General features: G+C 39.3%; 1 protein-coding gene and 1 pseudogene across 6 annotated transcripts in view; one reads left to right on the forward strand and one right to left on the reverse strand.

Annotated features, from left to right (window-relative positions):
- ATE1 (arginyltransferase 1) overlaps positions 1-22,795 on the forward strand; it is a 157,055-nt gene that overhangs the window by 23,583 nt on the left and 110,677 nt on the right. The window lies entirely within an intron of this gene.
- Positions 19,613-21,239, reverse strand: LOC116881909 (annotated as a pseudogene).

The raw sequence follows: 22,795 nt of genomic DNA on the forward strand, positions 1-22,795 counted from the left end.
GAGATACATTCTTATCCCTAGTGGATCCAGATGTGGATCCAGACTCTGGTCATGTCTGGATCACATGTCCCACCTAGGAGCTTAGGTGGAGGAAGGTGCTTATTTGAACCACATGTTTTCAGAAGAGTAGAAGAGTGGTTCCCACAATAGTGTTAGCCAGGCGGAGGTGTCTGCGGGGGGTCTCGTTCCAGAGTGGTGAGACTTGAGGTAGAGCCGATGAGGCATGATGGACTTGAAGTCATACTGGTGGGAAGAGGATGGAGAGGGTACAACAAATACTTTTTAGGTAGAGTTGATGAGGATTTGGTGTTTGACTTGAAGGATGTTTGGGAGTTGGAAATGGAGGAGAGGGACAAGTCCAGATTGATTTTTTTTTTTTTTTCTGCCTTGTATGACTGGGTAGATCATGATGACCTTATCTGAGATAAGAAATACAACAAGAAGAAGAATTTGTGTGTTTTGGGACAGAAAATGAGTTCTGTGTTGGCCAGTTGGAGTTTGAGAAGCCTGTGGAACAACTGACTGTGGGAAGATACTGACCAGAAACGAGCGTCTGGAACTAGGCATCTGGAGAGGCTCCAGGGTGGTGGTTGGTATTTAGACAAGGTATGATAGAGACTCTCCTCCACCTGCTGCCGTGGGGTTTGAACTTACAACCCTGATATCAAGATCTCAATTGAGATCAAGAGTTGGATGCTTAACCAACTGAGCCACCCAGGTACCCTGATTGACACTATTTAAAAAAGGCTTTGTATTCTTCTGTCTGTGAGCTAGGTTATGTTTTCTCAATTTTATTATATATTATGGGACAACTCTAATGGCGCCCCTGGGACCCCTTTATTCTCTAGGAGGAACCCCCAAAAGGAAATGGTACTCTTTTACTAAAAAGGAACCATTTGGTTCCTCATAAAGTTTTCAGAGACAGAGGAAATTATATTGTTTTTCTTATAAGCTGATTTGTCTGTCATTTCTCTGAATATAGTTTTTAAGAAATAAATGCAAAATAATACCGTGCAGGTCAAGACTCCACACTGTGCCTTTTTTTTTTTTAATAGCTTTATTGAGATATAATTCACCCATTTAAAGTCTATGATTCAGTGGTTTTTAGTACATTTACAGTTATGCAACCATCATCACTAACGCCAGAAGCTTTCATCATTCCCAAAAGAAACCCCATACCCATCAGTAGTCCCTCATTTTTTCCTGAATGCCCCAGCTCTAGGCAACGACTGTTCCATTCTGTCTCTGGATTTACCTAATCTGGATATTTCATGCAAGCGGAATCACACAGTATGTGGTCTCTTGTTCCCTGGCTTCTTTCACACAGCATAGGGTTTTCAAGGTTCATTGACATTTTAGCATATACCAGTATTTTTTTTATGAATGAATAATAGTTCCTCATACCACATTTTGTTTCTCCATCCATCAGTGGGGATTTGGGTGGCTTTCATTTTTTTCCTTTGAAAAATACTGTGTACATTTGTGTACAGGTGTTATGTGGACATACTCATTTCTCTTTGGAATATATCTAGGACTGGATTTGAGTTACCATCTGGTGTAATTTCCCTATTGTGTTACAGCTTTGTTCCCATCCACCTTCTTTAGGATGATGTTATCAGATATATTTCTTGTGTGTATGTCATTGTTCCAGCAGCACAATTACGCTCTTTTATTCAATTGGTTTTAAAATCAGTAAGGAAGAGAGGAGAGTATCCATTTATGTAAAGTGTGAGAGGTCTCTGCTGTCATTCGCTAGGTCTCAGTCTTGAGCACTGCAGCTACCTTGGGATGGTAGTAGTCTCCCCAGTGTTCTGCTTTCTCTTCCCCTGATCTGTTTGTTAGGATGTTTGTCCCTTATGCTGTCAGACCCAGCTCTTAGGCTGCACCAATTGATGGCCGGTTGCTCTGTGGTTTTCAACAGTGTCCTGGGGCATAAACTGCTTTATAGTCTGGTTTAATTAAATCTGTGCCCCTTTGCAGGGACAGGTTTTTTTTTTGTTGTTGTTGTTGTTTTAAAATTTATTTATTTGACAGATAGAGATCACAAGTAGGCAGAGAGGCAGGCAGAGACAGAGAGAGGAGGAAGCAGACTCCCTGCTGAGCAGAGAGCCTGATGCGGGGCTCGATCCCAGGACCCTGAGATCATGACCTGAGCTGAAGGCAGAGGCTTTAACCCGCTGAGCCACCCAGGCGCCCCAACACGGACAGTTTTTGAGGCCACTCTTTGTAGTTTGTTCTGACCCCAAAAGGACTCTTCCTAGCTGCCTCTTCTATTTCTGTCTGATATATTAGCTGGGTCTGTGCTTTAGCATGTCATCTCATGAAACTGCTGGTCTCCTCTTCTTTGCTTATCACCAAAATCTCAATTTTTTAAGAACGCCCTTAGACTTGAACTTGCCCTTGTACTGACTGTTCCAAATACAGTTACTTCCTTTGGGAATTGGTGAGCCATTCTCTATTTTTGTGGCCTGCCCTCTTGTGCCTCATTGTGCCAATGAGTTAGGAGTGAACACGGTCATTTCTCTCTGAGTGATACCCCTGCTTTAGAAGCAGGGCGATGGTCAGGAGCACTACCTCAGGTTTTCTCTCGGTAACATAATTAAGTTTGGGGCTAATTAATAGGGAATTCAAGCCTGTGAGCTGCCTTGGAGATGGTTCCATGTAAGGAGAGGGTCACTGCTGTAAACGAGTGTGTTTCATCCTAGAAATTCTCATTTCATTTGGCAAAACCCTTGCTTACAGGTAGAGAGTAGGCACACGCTATCTGCAAGGTTGGCTGCCTTGAGAAACTGATCTGAACATAGTATTTTGCTTCCCAGTCTTGAAGTGTGGTGTTTTGTTTTGAAGGAACCATTTCATTCATTACCGAGTGCAGAGGTAATTTCCCCTTGTATATCAGTACAGTTTTCTGCATGATTAAATGGCCGGTGTTCCTGTGCTCGGATTCAGGAAAAGAAGCCAAAAAAGTTCTCCTCTGAAAAGTTCAAGTGTTCTTCTGACTTGCTTTAAGGGCTCTGTGCAGCAGCTCACTCTGGTGTGGTTTTGTTAATGTAATGGGTGAAACTAATTCACTTGTGTTGAAGAAAATACATTTTTTGTTCTCACAGTTGTAAAGCATTTAAAGTAAATGCAAGTCAGCATAGTAACTTTGGAGACTTCAAGCAATCATGTCAGTGCATAAAATCCATTTTAACTCTATTGGTAACCATAAAATAATCATTTCAGCATCCCAAAAAGTAGATAATTTTTTTAAAGATTTGATGAGAAGATAAATAAATATAGATTGCTTTGATATATAAAATAGCAAGTCAGTTCTTTTTAGTAACATCCTTAGAGCAGTAGCACATAATAATTAAGTAGTAAGATTGTAAAGGACTTGATGAATTACCTCTAGCATGTTTGCTTCCATTCCTGTTTTCAATCATTCAGATAGATACCAGATTTTCAGAAAATAATATAACATAAATAAAATCAGATGGGTGTAATTTGTGACCTATCTTTTGTATAATACAATATAAAACTAGCATATATGAATCTTCGTTTTTTAAAATACCATGAATTTTGTATATAAACGTGGGATCTTAGCTGGAATTTTATTGATACTGTATACAGAAAACGCCATTATCTAATGTTTATTAAGTGCCATTGGTCCCTTAGAATAATTAAAAATGACCTCAACTTTTCTAAACTCACTGAGAAACAGACTGTACTCACAGCTATAATGGTCTCTTCACGTTTTTGAGGCACTGACAGAATTGTTTTTTATGGACTTTCAAACAAAAAGGAAGTAGAAAGAATAGTATCCTGACCACCTATATACTCATCACCTAGATTCAATAATAGTTGCTTTTCCATGTTTACCTCATCTTTTTTGTGTGTGAGTCATTTTAATTTATATTGTACATGTGACATTTTACTCCTAAGTTCTTTAGCATGCATCTCTGAAAAATAAGATGTATTTACGCAAAATGCAATGTTATTATCACATATAAGAAAATTAACAGTGATTTACAAATGTCATCTCATATCTAATTCTTTATTTATTTACATTTTCCCATTTTTAAAAAGGAGTATACAATCTAGGTTTCTTGTTTCTGTTTTTTTTTTTTAAGAAAGAGAGCATGTGCTTATTTGAGTAGGGAGGAGGGGCGGAGGGAGAGGGAGAGAGGGTCCCAAGCAGGCTTCATGTTCAGCACACAGCCCTGAGATCATGACCTGAGCTAAAATCGAGAGTTGGGTGCTTGACTGACTGAGCCACCCCGGTGCCCCCAACCTTGGTTTTTATATTCTATTTCATTATTATATTTTTTATTCTAGAAGGGCTATCTTTTAAATGCTTTTTTTGTGTTATTACCATTTTTTGCCCAACTTTTTACTGTAAAACTTTGAAATTTACAAACAGAAAAGTTGAAAGATAACAGTGAACACCCACATACTGTTCACCAGGGCTCACTAGTTGTTAACAACTTTGTCAGATTTGCTTTATCTTCCTCTCTTTTTTTATCTGAACCGTTTGAGAGTAAGTTGTGGATTACAACATTTCACCTGAAAATACTGAGCATGCGCCTCCTGAGAATAAGTATATCCTTCTACATAATCACAGTATTTATCATTCCTAAAAAGTTAACAGAAATCTGTAATATCACAATCCATGTTCAGATACTCCCAGTTATACCAAAAATACTTTTCATTTTTGCTTGTTTTTTAAATATGGGATCCGTGCATTTCCTGAACTGTTGTATTTATCCTGTGTTTATAATATGGCTGTTGTTTCTTTAGTCTTTCTTATGACTGACATTTTTAGAGAGCTTAGGCTGATTGTCTGTAGGATGTCCTGTATTCAGGATTTGAGTGTTTTCTAGTGATTAGATTCAGTTTAAATGTTTTTAGGTGTGGGTGATGTGTACTTTAAAAAAACTTTCTATTGGAGTATAACGTTGATACAGAAAAATACGTGTAAGTGTTCAGATGGGTGAATTTTTATGAATTGAACTCATTTGCATATCAGTTCTCAGATCAAGCAATTGACTACTCCCAGCCCCTCAGAAGTCCCCTTTCGTCCTTTTCCAGTCACTGGCAGTACCCTCTTGACTTGTAAGCCTGCAGATTAGTTTTGCCCCTTTCGTGCTTTATGTAAATAGAGCCCTGCATATGTCCTCCTTTGCTTTCGGTCTTTTGTTCAACATTAGGTTAGTGTGATTCATCTGTGTTTGTGTCGTAGTGTGTCCGGTCTCATTGCCGTGTGGTGTACTACTTGTGAATGTACCGTAATTCACCACGTCTGCTGTTGGGAGTTGGAGTAGTTCCGACTTCGGGGCTACTGTGCCGAGTGCGGCGCCTGTCCGTCCTTGTACGCGTCTTCTAGTGAACGTGGGTGTTTCTGTGGGGCGTGTGCCTGCCGCGGAGCTGCTGTGTCACGGGACATGCTGGCATCCAGCTTCCAGAGAGCACCGGTTTGCTCTCGCCGTTGTGCCAATGTTTTGGCTCCGCAGCGCTATCTTGGGCAGCACACGGCGTCAGGTTTTCCCTTGTTCGTGATGCTAGGTCTGCTCACTTGATGGGATGGAAGCCACAGGATCCCTTTATTTATTTTTTTTTAAGATTTATTTATTTGGGAGAGAGTGAGCGAGTGAGTGAGTCGGGTTAGGGGAGGAGCAGGGGACGCAGAAGAGAATCTCAGGCAGGCTCCCCGCTGAGTGCGGAGCCCTGCATGGGGCTCAGTCTCCAGACCCTGAGAGCATGACCTGAGCCAAACGCAAGAGTCAGATGCTCAATTGACTGAGCCACCCAGGTGCCCCCAGATCTCTTCATTGTTGAGTGACATTTTCACCTTTCTAAGTAGATCCTTCTGTTGTAAAACACAAGGTACCATCAAGTAATCTGTGAGATGATGTTTTTGAGACATTTGGAATAACTCTTTCCCAACAGTGTATCGGCCAGTTTTTTTAATGTCCTTTGGTGATCCAGGCCCGAATCAGTTGTGGGAAGGTGGGAGAGGCGCAGATTGGTGATTTATCAAATTGAATTACATTCTCTTATGACCTCGTTTATTTTGATATTATTTTATTTATTTATTTGACAGAGTGAGATAGAGCACAAGCTGGCGGGGGGTGGGGGGAGCAGCAGGGAAAGGGAGAAGCAGGCTCCCCGCTGAGCCAGGATCTTGACGTAGGGCTTAGTCTCGGGACCCTGGGATCATGACCTGAGCCGCAGGCAGACGCTTAACCCACTGAGCCACCCAGGTGTCCCTATGACCTCGTTTATGATCTGAAATTGCATATTTGCTGTAAAAAAGATCATTAGCTCTCCATTCACTCCCCCCACCATCTTTTTTCCTTTTGGTGTGTCTGTGGGCTTATGGATTTTAAAGAAACCTTTAAATTATTATAATCCATTGCCATAATTTTTTAAATGCTTAAATTATCCCAAATTTGGCCACTAGGATTCCCCTTATGACCTTATGCTATGACCCCCATTAGTCAAGAATTTCCTTTTTATCTGGTACGAGACAAGGACGTTCTAGACTCATGTTGTAGCTTTTCCTTCCATATTTGGAATCTGCCTTTTCTTCGAGGAGTTCCAGTTCCTTTTAGTGTAGAGTCATATTTTTATGCCTTAATTAGGGTGCTGGTTTTATTTCTTACTATGGCAGTACATGGCATTGGGTTTTGAAAGTCCAGGCCAGTTGTCTTATAGGATGTCCCAAATTCTGTGTTTGAATCTTTCCTCCTGGTCTAATTTAACTTATTTCTTTGTGGCTTCAGTCTCCTACAGACTAAAAATTAAGTCTAAATCTTGATTAGATTCAGGTAAAATAATGTTGGCATGTTTAATTCATTAGGTAATTTTTTGTACATCATATTATGTCAGAAGACAAGGAATGATGGGATGTCTCAGTACTGATGGTGCTAATTTTGAACAGCCCGTTAAGGTGGTGACCTCTAGATCTCTTCATTTTAAGGATAAGATGTCCCCTTTGTGATTAGCAAGTAATCTGTAGAGAGGTATTACAGCACAGGTGAATGCCCTTTCTTCAACAGCCTTTTAGGTAATGGTGTTAGTGTCTGTTGGTGATCTTTGGGTCCATCATTCCACTGTTGGTTTTTGAACAGATATTTGCTTAGCTTTCCCTTTTCTCTTATAATACGTGCAGTAATAGCCATTCTTGGTTAAAAAGGCTGGAGAAGATTTTCCTAACCAATCGAAGATAACCTGTAGTTTCTCCTAAGAAGGCAAGGTAAACGCTGAATTCTTTCACCTTAATTACAAATTTTGGAGAAAGGAGCTGGTGACAAATTAGTTTCCCTCCCCCTCTTTTTTTTTTTTTAACCCCACTACAAAACTTCTGGATATATACTTTTTTCAGTACTTTGTAGTCACAGTCATTATTCTTTTTGATGCTCGAACAGTCCCAAGTTTGCTCTGTGCACATTCCATCAAGACAACCCCTCTGTCCTCTGATCAGCTCCTTTAGTCTTGAGAGCCGTCATGCTTTCTAGAACAGAATGATGCCCCAGCCTCATCTTACGCATTTCCCAGCGCAGTCTTGGAATCTGCCAGTCAGTTTTCCAAGAAGCCTATGTTCCTCGTAATGAAGATTGAATTTAGAGACCAAGAAGAATTAGGTAGTATGAATTTATGCTGATATTTCCAATTCAAATTTAACACGTGGTATTATCTTTTCTGATTTTATGTTTGTTTCTCTTTTATGTGTTTCTTGATTACATTAGCATATTTATGAACTTGGTTTGTATTATGATATACATAAAGTAGATTCAATATTGCAGTATCAATAACAGTACTAATGATAGCTGATAAATGCAGTTTATGACTCTTTTGTGATTCTTTTTTGTCCTTAGGACATAATCCCATTCAGATGTTCCATCAGAATACTGTGTTCAGAAATTACATGGAATAATTTTATTCTCTTATGTGGTTGTGATACTAGACTGACTTATGGTCATTTATTCAGTTTGTTTTGAATTTGAGGTTTACTTCTTAATTTTAGTGTTTTAATAGGTGATGCATTTATGTGGTTCCACAGTCACCCAAAAATATCCAGTCAGAGATGTCTTCTTTCCATGTCTCCTCCAGCCTGCTCCCTGTCCTCCAGTAATAACCAATTTTTTTTAAAGATTTCATTTATTTATTTGACAGAGCGAGAGATCACAAGTAAGCAGAGAGGCAGGCAGAGAGAGAAGGGGAAGCAGGCTCCCTGCTGAGCAGAGAGCCCGATGCGGAACTTGATCCCAGGACCCTGAGATCATGACCTGAGCTGAAGGCAGTGGCTTAACCCACTGAGCCACCCAGGTGCCCCCAGTAATAACCATTTTGATGAGTTTCTGGTTTATCCTTCTGGTGTTTTGTTTGGTTTTGCAAAAATAAACAAATACATATGAATAATCCTATTTTTCTCATTTTCACCAAGAAAAACATCCTGTGTACACTTTTTGGCACTTTTCTTTTGTCCCTAAAAACATACCCAAGGTCACAGTCCTAGCATCTCATAGAGAACCCTAATTCTTCGTTATTTCAGCTACATGCTGTTTTGTGAAAGGATGTGCTGTAGTTTACTGAAATGGTTTCTTGCTAATGGACATTTAAGTTATTTCTTTTTCTTTCTTTTCTTTCCTTTCCTTTTCCTTCCCTTCCCTTCCCTTCCCTTTTCTTTTCTCTTTTCTTTTCTTTTCTTTTCTTTTCTTTTCTTTTCTTTTTTCTTTCGGGAGAGCGTTTGAGTGGAGAAAGGGGCAGAGAGAATCCCAAGCAGACTCCGCTGCTGAGTGCGGAGCCCAACACGGGGCTCAGTCCCAGGACCCAGGAGATCATGACTCGAGCCAAAATCACGAGTCAGACGCTCAACTGACTGAGCCACCAGGTGCCCCTAGGTTATTTCTAATTTTGTGCTGCTATAGGCAGTATAATTTTGTCATTATGTGTGTGTAGAGGTGTGCTTTTATGGTTGATTTCATAGAGTGCATCAATGGGCAGAAATTCATACAATGTTGCTAGATTTTGCCAAATTCCCTTCCCAGATATTGTCCCCTTCTGCACTACAGCTTACAGGAGGGCCTTACTCCACAGCATACCCTACAGAGTATGGTACCAGACTTTTGGTTTTTTGATGACAGGTGAGAAATATACCCCTGCTTAATTTTTTTTTTTAAATTATTGGGAAGATGTTAGAGGAAGTGTCTTATTTTACAATCATAGGCTGAAATGTTTAGAGAGAATTGTGTTTTGCATTTCTACTTTATACAGTTTTTGGGAACAAGTTGCAGACGGATGCTCATGGCAACAGGAAAATGAACAGAAGTGAGCAGTCAAGTGTATATGACAGAAATGACATCACAGATTGTCATGAGTAACTAGGAAGGTTCTTAGGAGTGTAACTTCTGAGGTTTCAAGGTTATCTTTCTAACAAACAGCCTCTTGAATGACCCATAACTTTTTTCTCAGTAAGAATATGAATCTGCTCTGATAGATTTAGTGACTGAACCCAGGTTCTTACCTTAATAAAATATTTAAGCAGCAGGAAATGAGATCTGGTCTAACTTGTCTGTATGAAGTGTTCCATTTGCACTAAAGAAGTGGACTTATACTTGCCCTTTCCCCTTCATTGTGGAATAAACGTGTGACTTTGTGTGTATATATATTTGTATGTATGTGTACGTAATCTCATAGTCACATTGTTATAGAATTAAAAGAATTTTTACTTAAATTTTAAGAGAAATACATATTTCTACTTTTCATTTACTTACTGATTGATTGATTATGAGGTCGAGTCTTTTACCTGAGGCAGAGTTAGGGAGGATAGAAGGTAAGCCTGGCTTGTGTGATTTGCCTATAAGTCACTGCGTGGTTACATACTGAAGCACACCCAGTGTCAAGCAGAAGGGGCCTTCTGGTGACATCATTACTGTGTAGCCCTCTTCGTTGCCTGCTGTCCTTGGGGCCAGAGTAAGGGATTGGGGAGCTGCTGCCCATGGATCATGATCTCTCTGACTTTATTTTCCTTCCATGGCATTAACTAGAACCCTTCTTAAACTGCTTGTTCCTGGCTTTGTTGTTGGTAGTTTAACACCTGCCTGCTTTTAATAAGTTCCTGTCAAAGATCACGAAAGTGTTTCCTTTTGTGAGCATGCCATTCTCTATCTGATTTAACAAAGTTCTCAGGCTTCATGATCACCCCGTTCTGTGTTTTCATTATTCCTTTTTTTTTTAAACGATGTATTTATTTTTAGAGAGAGAATGAGAGAGCAACAGTGCGTGTACAGAGAGAGGAGCAAAGGGAGAGGAAGAGAGAGTCTTAAGCAGACGACACGTTGAGCATAAAGCCCAATGCAGGGCTTGAGCTCACAAGATCATGACCTGAGCCGAATCAGGAGTCGGTGGCTTAGTCAACTGCACCACCGAGGCACACCTTCATTCTTCCCTCTATGTCAGACATTCACAAGTTAGTAACAAGAAAGTATAGTGTAAGATGAAAATGGTTTCTCACCTGCTTGGTGTCTTCGTCAGTACTAGAGACATTCTTTGCCTTAATTACACAACACAGCGTCTTTGCTTTTGTTCAGATTGTTTATGACACAGCACACTGTGTGGATGAAACAAGTGGAAATGTTATGCTAGGCCGTAAGTACCCAAGTGAATAACATCAGGGGAGTTTTTCTCTGTTTGATTGTAGGTAATCAGGACATTCATAGTGTTACCATTTATTGTTTTTTAAGGAAATCTTTAAAAAACTTTTAAAAAAGATGACTAATTTTTTTTTTTGGAGTTTTAGGTTAAGAGGCTTTTTTTTTTTGAAAGAAGCTCACATATTACTTGAAAGGCATAGCCCTAAGATTAATAAGTAAATCTGAATGATTTATTTTTAAAACACTTTAAAGTTGAAAATTTCAAGCATTCATAGGATAAAGACAGTATGGTGAACCTGTGTGTGCCCACCACTGGGCTACAACGTTGTCCCCACAGCCTTGATCCCGCCCCTTACCACTTGTTTGTTGGGTTTTCCAAAAACAGGCTCCAGAAATTATGCCCTTTTACCCACAAATACCTTTTTTTGTTTGCTGATTCCATCAGGGGGTCTTGTATTAATTTAAAACTTAGGACTGAGGTTAGTTCAAACTATTGTGCTTTCCCGGAAAGCCGTTTTCTAAATTAGTTCAGAGAACTTCCTATGAAAGTCTCAAATATAAGGAGACCTCCTCTTCTGAAGAATATTTATTTTGGGGAAAGTTATCTTCATTCAGGCATATATGTTTCGACAGTGTGATAAAGAAAAGGGGAGATGGTTGTGATGGGTCCATGCTGACCCCATGGAGCAGTGAAAGGTTACAACACTGGATTGTTTTCTCACTGCTGCCACGAGGTGGCGGTCTAGGTCCACATCCTAGCTCCGCTCTGTTCCTGAGCCCGCTGTGCAAGTTGTGTGCTCGCTGCCTGTGAGGTTCGGTTAAGTGCTTAACTTTTGCCGTTTGTTGGAAGTAATTTGCATTGAGGCATTGAATATGGTCATTATAAATGAGTCTTTGCTTCTTAGAGAGTTAAATATTTCCTGGAACTTAACGCAATGAAGCCGTTAACCCTTTTTTTTTTTTAAATCTTATTTATTTGAGAGAGAGAGCACGAGCAGGGGGAGTGGCGGAGGGAGAAGGAGACGCAGACTCCCCACTGAGCGGGGAGCTTAATGTGGGACTTGATCCGCGGACCCTGGGATCATAATCTGAGCCGAAGGCAGACCCTTAGCTGACTGAACCACCCAGGTGTCCTTGACCGTTTTTCTCTTAATAGTTTTTCTCTATGTATATGAAAATAATGACTTATGTTTAGAAAAGTATTCACTGTATCAGACTGACATTTTTCTTCAATTATGTAGAGAAATCAGACACTCACGTATAGGCATGTACTGTTTTATAAAGAACTGTTACATAATTTGAATGCAGAATTTGAATGATGGCAAGTTCTCAGCATTTTGAAATATTTGTTATTTATTTTTAAGGCCAGGGAGAACTTGAGTGAATAAAGGAGAAGGCTTAAATGGTTATTTGTACAATCAATTAAAAAAAGTCACTTTTTACGAACAGCCCCTAAATAAAGAGACTTGAGTATTGTAGTGTGTCTTAAGTTTGTTTTAAGACATTTTTCACTACTAGTAGTTAAATTACTAAAGTTTTTGAATCACTTACCTAAATATATTAGAACAGAGACACGATTATATCCCCAGGATATTATTAATTTGGGGGGAGATGCAAAGGGGTGGAGTTAACAGCTATCACTAAGAATGTTTTCCCTTAAGGAGTGCCTGGGTGGCTCAGTCGATTAAGTGTCCGACTCTTGGCTTTTGGCTCAGGTCCTGGTATCAGGGTCCTGGAATTGAGCTCCTTATCCGGCTCTGTGCTCAGTGGGGGATCTGCTTGATATTCTCTCTCTCTCTCTCTTCCTCTCCCTTTGCCCCTTTGCCCCTCTCCCCTGCACTCTGTCTCTCTTGCTTTCTCTCCCTAAAATAAATGATCTTAAATAAAAACATTTTTTCCTTAAATTTTATTTTGTCAATAATATCTACAACTTTTCTCAGATTATAAAATCATAGTATTATACAACATTAGAAATGAAAGGACCTTAGTGATTGTGTAAATTCTCTTATTTAGAGAATTAAAGTAGGTTGTCCAAGATAGCATAGTGGTTAGTGGCAGAGCAGTGTCTGCAAGTTTCCGTGTTTTTTATGCTAGACCATGGTGCTCATTTATGAAAAAGTGAAAATGAGCCTAAGTATTCAATTATTAGAGAATAACTGACATCAGTGAATGAAACGTTCAGCATAAGCAGATTTTCCAATAATTAGAACATTTTTGTTGCTAAGCTTTTATGTACTCTAATCAGTTAAAATGATCTCCTTTCCCAAATGTGTGGTGTTCTTACCGGCCTTCTCACACAGGATACTGTGCAGGACTTGCCTGTTGTTAGTGGTTCTTATAGTCCCTCCGAAACGTTCTGTGCTTGCCATATTTGCTGTGGCACATGCCCTCGATGACTCCTTTTCTCTCAAGTGTTCTCTGTTTTAATCTTTCTTCCTTTTTTTTTGCTGTCCGTAGTTAACTGTATTTCTTTGTCTAGTTTGATCATTCTTTTTCTTTTGAATTTGTGGTTTCTTGATTTTATTAAAATTTTTAAAATTAAAAAAATCTTTTTTTCTTGATGTTTTGTTAAAATGTTTATTGAGCACTTCTGTGTGCCACATGCTCTTCCAGAAGCACTTGGTACAGTTAGCAAATGAGTGAGTTAGTCACAGGAAGATCCCTTGCTCTTGTGGGGCCCACATCCAGAGGTGGGAGTAGGTGGTCGGAGACAGTCCTTTAAACTATAAGCGTAATAAATTGGTAAATTATATAGTAGGTTAGCAGGGGATAAATATTAAGGAAAAGTAGAGCAGGTATAAGGGAGGAATGGAAATATTAATTATTGGCTTGGAAACTAGATCGCTAAGTTTATTGTTAGTGAAGTAGTAGTCAGGAGGAAAATGGGAAAAGAAGCTTAGAATTCTCTGAGAGTTGGGGACGTAAACATTCTGTTTTGCATCCTCATTTTGACCTTATTGTTCTCTTCTGGGGTTTTGTCTTTAGTTTAAGTATCTGATATTTTGGAGCAGCTTGATAACTAACTGCTAGTTATATAAGTGTAACAGGAACTCTCACAGTTATATATACATGCTTACATTGTTTTCTGAAACCTGAGGGTTAGGGCAGTGACATGGAATGCTAGGCTGTCAAGGGGAGTGTTTGGCATGAATGGATGTTGTTGTTGTTGTTGTTGTTGTTGTTGTTTTAACAGTTGCTTATTTGAGAGAGAGAGAGAGAGAGAGAGGATGTGTGTACGTGGGCAGAGGGGCAGAGGGAGAGATTCTCCGAGCAGACTCCTTGCTGAGCTGGGAGCCCCCAGCAGGGCTCGATCCCATGACTCCTGAGATCACAATCTGAACTGAAACCAAGAGTCGGAGGCCTAACAAGCTGAGCCACCCAGGCGCCCTGGATGTGGATTCTTGGTTAACCTGACTCTGCATTCCTGCTTTATTCGCCCTTGACCTCAGTATTCTCTGAGGATTCCTGACAGTTTATGGTCACCTGCATTCTAGCAACCAAAGTTTAGTCAATGATTATTTAACCAAGCACCTTTACCTTTATTTATAAAATCCTCATGGCAAACCCCACTGTACTATTTTTGTCTACTGTTTGTTTTCTGTACTGCTACACTTATATAACTAGCAGTCAGTTGTCAAGCTACTCCAGAATTTCAGACATTAAAACTAAAGACAAAACCCCAGAAGAGAGCAATAAAGAAAAAAAAAAAAAAAAGCTTGCCCACTTACTACCTGTATCTGTGTGGCTTTGAGCAAGTTTCTGATTCCTCTGCTTTATTCTTTTCAGGTTCGTCATTTGTAAACACGGGGGAGTAGTACAGTGGGGTTTGCCATGAGGATAATCATTGACTAAACTTTGGTCTTGGGATGCAGTGATCGTAAACCATTAGGAACCGTCAGTGAATACTGAGGTCAAGGGCAAGTAAGGGATACTTCTGGCTCATCCTGCCAGCATTTGCAAATGAAATTTTCTTTTTCTTTTTTGTTTTGTTTTTCCATTGTAATTCCAATATTTGTTTGAATTAAAAGATCACACATTTGAAATTTTAATACTAAATTTGAATTAGTTCTTTCAAAGGAAAAAAGTTCAAAGCCAGTTTGGTTCATTGATATGTAATTTGAGTCTTTAAAAATCTCATGATACCACATAAAACTTATAAAAGGGATTAGTTGGTGAAGATTTGTACATATATTTCTTACCTGCTTTGCTTATAGTGGGAAAGGAACTGAACGCTTCTGCCATTTTTTTTTCTTCTTTTACTCTTGTGATAGAGATTCTTGCTTATTCTTTAGGGTATATCTCTACTTTTGAAAAAATTAGCTCATTAGCCTACCATAATCTATGGCATACTTCATGCTGTTTTACCTACCTATAAAAATATGGTTCCAGAATCAGAAGAAATACACGATGCCCAGCAGAGTGTCTGGAATGGAGTAGTTGCCCAGTGACCGTGCACTGCGTGAACGAGCAGCCGGGTTGCCTGTTCTTGAGAAACAGCTGGAAAGAGAGCTCACTTGTTGCCAATGGAAAACTACTCAGAAAATAATGTTCGTGAAACTCGGCTCCTGAAGCGAAAGGAGAATTCAAATGATGTCAAAAGCGCCTGACAATTGTCCTTCTCTAATAAGTAAAAGCTGTTTTGAATTTCCTGAAGGAGAGTGTTGAGAAATTTACCTACAATGAGTTAAGCACATTTTAGTGAGTGCAAAGCTCAGGTGATAGGAATAATCTTGTCGTGAACACCATTCGTCTTCAGCTCTTGTGTGCTAGGTCTGCTTTTGCCATTAAATCTGCGGAGCCTCAAGTTTTATGACCTCCTGGTAGTGACTTGACAAGTGAACAGTACTGCCTATTGATAACTAGTCTAAAAGTTTGTTTTTGCTCTGGTAATTCATTCGCTATGCCAAATAATTTTAGGTAACTACTTGCATGATTAAAAAGTAGTCGATTTTATTCTAGTTAGTAGTTAGTTGTAAAGGTTAAAAAAATATACGTGCCTGATTATTTATCCAGAGCATAATTCTGCCTTTAAGGGAAATGGGGGATATATTTGTATGGGTCTGTAAATACTGATGTGTGTGTTACATGTTTTTCTGTGACAGTCATTCTAGAAATAGTGCAAAATTTTATATTTAGAATGGCTCCATGTTCCTTTCTTCTGAGCTGTGGAAGAGGGTGATTTTTCTATTTAACTAATCATATAAACATTGAATTCTTAGCATGTTGCAGTCACTGTGGTAGGTCCTAAGGATACTTACATGAGTACAACATGGACCTTTGCTCATTTTATTTAACAAATAAAATGGACTTTATAATACTTTAATAGGAGTGCCTGGGTGGCTCAGATGATGAAGTGTCTGCCTTGGGCTTAGAAAATGATCCCAGCACCCTGGGATCGAGCCCCACATCGGGCTCCCTGCTCAGCAGGGAGTCTGCTTCTCTCTCTCTGTCTGCCTCTCCCCTTGCTCGTGCTTTCCCTCTCTCTGTATCTCTGTCTCAAATTAATAAATAAAATTCTTAAAAAAATTGCTTAAAAAATAATAAACATCCTGACATAGGTTTGCATTACTGTTAAAATGTTAAAATACCAATATTAAAAATTATTGGAAATAATTTTTACATTAATAGTACCTGAGCCTGGGTGGCTAAGTCAGTTGAGCATCCCGGTCTTGATTTCAATCCCAGGTCATGGGATCGAACCCCATTTTGGGCTCCTCGCTCAATAGGGTGTCTGCTTCTCTCCCTTTCCCTCTGTCCCTCCCCCAACTCTCTTGCCCCCTGCCCCCTCTCAAATAAATAAAAATTTTAAAAAATTACTGGGTATATATGTACCTGGTATGATGTGGAGATATGTGATCTTGCTTGGAATCAGTTGATAAGTGTGTAAGAAGTACCTATAGCCATTATTAATACTTGTTAATAAAATCAACTATTAGTTTTTAATAATGATTAAATTACTGATAATACATTTGTTTCTTAGTGTTTTGACCAGAGGGCTTTTACAATTTTGTTTCAGTTGTGGTTTCCTGCTAATTTTTATTTCTAGGCTTTGTATTTTCTACTTATCCTTAATTCAGGTCATTCAGATTTTGAAAGACACCCAGTTTTTCAAGGTCAGTTTGAATCCTTTTGCCCAACTTAGTGTCATTTAATGATACCTGGTTTTGTCCTCAGTCTCTTGAGTAGCTGTTTCTCAGAAGTACTTACTGGAAGTTTCTCTGCAGGAAATTAAAGGTGTTTCTGGACTCCTGGGAAGATCAAATGAACAGGGCACAGGTGGTTTCTTCAGTGATAGCAATTCTTGGTTACTGGTGACTGCTTCTCTCTGGTTATGGCATTTCCCCTTGACCCGGTGTGACCCAGTTCTACAAAGTAGCCAGGGGCCATGAAGAGACATAGGGAAAAAGGGAAGACTATGAATATTTATGTATTCGTTCATGATTAATTCCAGTCCTGCATGAATGCATGTAGGCACTTAAGCAGCAAATATTGAGTTCCTACTGTGCGCCAGGCATTATTTTAGACTCCAGGGGTGCAACACAGTGAACAAGACAGAAATTTCTTACCCTCAGATTACATGCCGGTGAGGAAGATAGAAAGTATGTGCGGTGTGTTATCAGAGTAATAGGTGCTAACAGTTGATGAAGAAAAGGGGAGGGTTAGAGAGTGGTGGCGGTGATGGTTAAGGAAGGACGTCGGGAAGAGCCTCTGAGGGGAGGGGCCCCTTGGCGGACCCCTGAATGAAGAGCACAGGCCTCTGTGTGTTGTCAGAAGGTACGTTTCAGGGCGGCGGGAGAGGCCCGAGTGGCTCACGTAAGGACTGGCACTGGCGAGGCTGGGAAACGGGACACAGGATGTCTTCCTCATTTATGTTGCTTGTGAACATATTTTTAAAACACTGCCTTTTTGCCATTTGTTGGCTGAATTTGTCATTATCCTAAACATGATGCGTTCTGCTATAGACTTCTTAGCTGCTTTGTTTCCTTGTTACGTGAACATCTGTTTATCACCGTATCTTAGTTTTGTTTTATAACATGGAGATTTGGTATCTCTGGGTGTTACTGCTTTTGTGTGAGTTTGATTAATGGTGGTGATGAATCCTTGGTTTAATGGAAGGAGAGCAAGAACCTAGAAAGGCTTTTAGTTTTGCTGCTAACAGACTACCGGGTGTAACACGTGTGGGCCTCAGTTTATCCGGATGCAAGCTAGAGGAGCTGGACTAGATTATTACCAAATTCCTTTTAACCATAAAATTCTATGGCTTAAATAATTTTTAGGAAAAATCCACAGGAGGAGCTCACTCGTAGTTTTTTCTTTTTATTTTCTTTTTTGAATTTAATTTTTATATTTATATACAGCAAAGCTCACAAATTTTAAGTGTGCAACTTATTGAAATGTTACATTTGTATATGCCCCTTAATCACCACTCGGATTAAAAAAGAACATTTTCAGCATTCCAGAAGGCTCCTTTTCTAGTCAGTATGCTCTCACCCAGAGGCAGCTCCTCTTCGGACCCTAAGATGTTCTTGAGCTTCATATACATGTAATCGTGCGATATCTACTCTTCTGTGTCGCCTTCTTGCTCAGCATCTGTTGTGAGAGTCACGTGTGCTGCCTACGGGAGCAGTTTTCTCTCAGTCCTGTGTAGTCTTCCGTGGTGTGGGTAGTGGACAGTAAGTCCTTTCTCCTGCTGATGGGCATGCGGATGGCTTCCAATTTGGGGCTATAATGAAAACAGTTGCTCTGAACATTCTTCTGCCTGTCTTTTGATGGACGTGACACTCTTTTCTCTTGGGTATATACTTAGGAATTAAATCCCTCAATCGTAGCATAAAGATATCTTAGCTTTTGTGAATATGGCCCATTTTTCATAGTGTTTGGACCTTATGAGAATTCTTATTGCCGCACACTCTCACCAACACTTGGTAGTGTACGACATTTTAATCAGCCTCTCTGGTGGGTATCTTTAGTGGTATTATATTGAAGTTTAACTTTGCCTTTTGCCAAGCACCTTTTCATGAATGTATGAGCCGTTTGAATATCCTCATTTTGGGAAAGTGCCTGTTTAAGAGTCTGCCTCACCTTTAAAAAAATTAGGTTCTCATGTCTTTTCTCCTTATTGATTGCTAAGAGTTTTCTGTATTCTCTGGCTAGGGTCCTTTCACATATACGTGTCTTTTAAATACTTTTTCCCAATCTGGAAATAACCTGTATGTGATACTTAAGAAAATGTTACAGTGAGAAGAATGCAGTTTTAAGACTTCAGTTTTGATGCCTCCCCACTCAGTTTACAGATTAAGAGAACAACAGGTTTAAAGATTTTTCTTATTATACAGTTTCCCAATGTTCATTTAAAAAAAAATCCCAAGATATTTTTCCTCGTAAACACACTTAAATTATTTCCACATTTCTTATTATCTATTTTAATATTTTGTGCTAGTCCTTAATGTAAGTGTCGTAAACTTACATTAGGTCTTGTGGCGGAATGATTTTTTTTTTTTTTTAATATATTTATTTATTTATTTATCTGATAGAGAGCACACAGGCACAGGCACAAGCCCAATGCAGGCTCGATCCCAGGGCCCCGAGATCAGGATCTGAGCTGAAGGCAGACCCTTAACCGTTTGAACCACTCAAGTGCCCCCAAAAGATTCCTCCATTAGAGAAGCCCATGTTTCTGGACTCAGCACATGATGTCACCAACACATGAGTCTTTTTTTAGTGGGTGTTCATTTTGGTGACTTTGCCAAGAACTTTTCTTTGCCCTTTGATATGACCTCTGTTTATGGTGATTTTGTTTGGTGCTGATAGTTTTGTAAAACAATGAAATTCTTTTAAATTCCATTCTCTTTGAGCTCTTCAAGCTGCAGAATTATATATATATATATATATATATATATATATATATATATGTATGTGTGTATATATATATATATGGTTTGGTTTTTTTTTTTTTTAGTTCATGTATTTTATTATTAACCCATATACAGTTGTTTGTCTTCTGGTTTGTTGAAGCAATAGTTCAGACAACATTTGCCACAATAATATCTGTCCAAGTGGCTGGCCATAAAAACTCCAGCACCATACTCAGTCTAAAGGGCACTCCGACGAAGGCGACGGATTTTTCCATTCTCATCCACCTTATAGTATTTCAGGATGGCCAGTTTAACCTTCTTTCTCTTATTCTTGGAAGTGGTATAAGACTTCCTCTTCCTTTTCTTAGCACCAACACAAAATGAAGAGGGGACTCCTTTTGAGCGTTGTAACCAGGCAGAGTACGTCCATCTTCCAATAGCTTGCCAGCAAAGATCAGTCTCTGCTGATCAGGATGAATTCCTTCCTTATCCAGAATCTTGGCCTTCACGTTTTCTGTTGTATCTAAGGGTTAACCTTGAGAGCGATGGTCTTCCCTGTAAGGGTTTTCATGAAAATCTGCCTCTTGGCGGTGGTTCCACCGCAGATCGCAGATTGGATATATTGAATGTATTAAAAATTTATTTATTATTTAATACATTCAAATATATGTTATTTGTTTTAATAGATACTAAGTCACTGTAAGACGTACAACTGTCATTATAGTGAATACGTGCAGTGAGGTAGGTGGTAATGAATGACTTAGTTATTGCCCAAATCTCTACTGCTCTTAGAAATTGGCAAGTAGTAAAAGAGTATGCATCAAAGTAGCTCACTACTTAGGGCATGCGTTAGCCAACCGGACTCAACACAGCGAAAGCTGTGAAGCTCTTTGTAGGAGTGTTATGGACTTTTGTGATTCTGGGAAGATAGTACAATCTTTCAAGAGGCATTTTATTATAGTTCCTTCCGTGGTGTTGGCTTGAGCATTAAGCCGTTCAGCAATCTAAAGTGCAAAATCTTATACTAGGAGGGGTGATTTTGGATAGGAACCGTACCTCTTAAAAGGAGGGAAAAGGGGGCCAGTAATTCACTGATAGTTTGTATTAGATTTTTCATACTATAAACAGGCATATGGAATATTTTCAGTGAGCATTTTTATTAAATACGGTTTGGGGAAACTGAATCAGAGCTGGTAGCATTTCCCAGGACTTGTAGAATATTCTATAGAATGTTACTAAATGTTACGTGAAATTAAAAACAAACCAAAAAACAAAACTTTCTGGCCATGTAGCTTTGGAAAGCACTAGATTAAATAAAGTTGAAGTTTTGTTTTTCTAACTTTGTTGAGATGTAGTTGACAATAGAGTATTGTGTGAGGTCTACAACATGCTGATTTGAAACACATATACTGCAGCGTGATTACCACCAGAGTGCCAGCTAATACCTTGATTATATCCCATAGTTACCGTTTCTCTTTTGTCATGAAAACACTTAAGATCGATCTACTTGGGTTTTTTCTTTTAAAGCAACTTGCACTATATTGTACAGTGTTGTTACCTACGATCACAATGCTGTGCTTTCAATCCTCAGAACTTACTCATCTTGTAAGGTTTCTTGTTTTTAATGGCAGGAATTCTTAAAGCCTTCAATTTGTCAGTGTACCTTATAATTCTCTAGGATGAGGAAGGGGAGGTGAGGCAGCAATAATACGCAGCATTTCTTGAACCTCTGTGGCCATGGAGTCATGTTTTAGAGAGTGTCTCAGTAACTTGGTGTGCCCCAGTACCTTTTGGTGAAACTGGTTTGGCTGAAATCATTTTACAGGTAGAAAACTATGGCCCCAATAATTGAAGGTACTCACTCAAGTAGATGAATCTAGTGAGATTCCAGATCGACTCTTAGATCATTGTTCTTCCTTTCTGTTGACAAAAGAAGGGCATTTAGTGGCTTAGGGGACATAGATTTAAATACATTAGGATGTAAGTATGATTTTCTTTGTCATCTTTTAAGATTTATTGAAGCTTAATGGCTAGTCCAAGGGCTCCAGGTCTAACCAAATAAGCCAGTGCAAGTGTTAGTCCCTTTAGCCACCTTGCCGGCAGGTGGATTAGAGAGCAACTCTAGAAAGGAAGTTAAGGATTGCTTGAATCTGTTCTGTTTTCTCCCCCACTAAAGTCAGGGTAAACAAGATCTTTGTCCTCAGACTTTAGCTGTCATTGCCTGCTAAGTACAGATTTAATTCCATTCTCTGGATGACTTGTTAGATGGGTGTTAGCTGTGTAGGCTGCTTTTGAAGGTTTTGTTTTTCTGCAGTGAAATGAAATAATAAAACTGTTTTCTTCTGTAGAATCAGATTAATGTCTAAGAGTTGGAGATTCATGAGAAACACATTCTTAACAAAACTTAGTTCCTGCACTGCCTTAAAACAGTCAATTTCCAAATATAGTACCAAATATGTACCAGCAGTTATGGGAGAATGGAAAGGGAGCCTCAATTAACTTAATTTAGACTCTTAACTGAATCAAAACTGCCAAATTCCTGGTAGGAAAACTTAGCATCTTCCATGGAGGTATGATACAGGTTTTAAATAAAGATTTTGTTAGGTTATAGCCTAAAATCGTTAGACTTGTCCCCTGACAGTTTGTAAGTGCCATGTGCCGTGGTGAAAGATCCAGGGAGCAGGAGCAGTGGCAGCATTTGGTTAATGCGGGGACACTTTGGGTAATCGTGTGAACAGTTACGTGAAAGACTTGAACTCCACTTTGACAAGTAGGCGTAACTCACTTACGTTCTTTGATTTAGAAAAAAAAAGTTATGTCTTATAAAAAAATTGCTGTTTAATGTTTCTTTTTTTGTTAAAATATAGGATTTAACATGGTTCCTTATTAAAAAGAAAAGGCATTTCAGGAATATAGTAGCTTATATTACTTACATGTTGAATGTTTTCTATTGCAAAGATAAATGGTTGATCATAGTTTTGCCAGGCTATTTTTTTTTAAAGATTTTTTATTTATTTATTTGACAGACAGAGATCACAAGTAGGCAGAGAAGCAGGCAGAGAGAGATAGGAGGAAACAGACTCTCTGCTGAGCGGAGAGCCCAATGCGGGGCTCGATCCCAGGACCTGGGATCATGACCTGAGCTGAAGGCAGAGGCTTTAACCGACTGAGCCACCCAGGCGCCCCTTGCCAGGCTATTTTGACAAAACCAGTGGTGTGCATTCTTCTCTCCTTCTTTCCTCCTTCCCCCTCCCCTCCTCTCCCCCATCCAGTCCCCCCTACCCCCACTGCCCTCAGCATAAC

Source organism: Lontra canadensis, unplaced genomic scaffold (assembly GCF_010015895.1).
Source record: "Lontra canadensis isolate GAN:19392208 unplaced genomic scaffold, GSC_riverotter_1.0 scaffold79, whole genome shotgun sequence".
Taxonomy (NCBI): Eukaryota; Metazoa; Chordata; class Mammalia; order Carnivora; family Mustelidae; genus Lontra; species Lontra canadensis.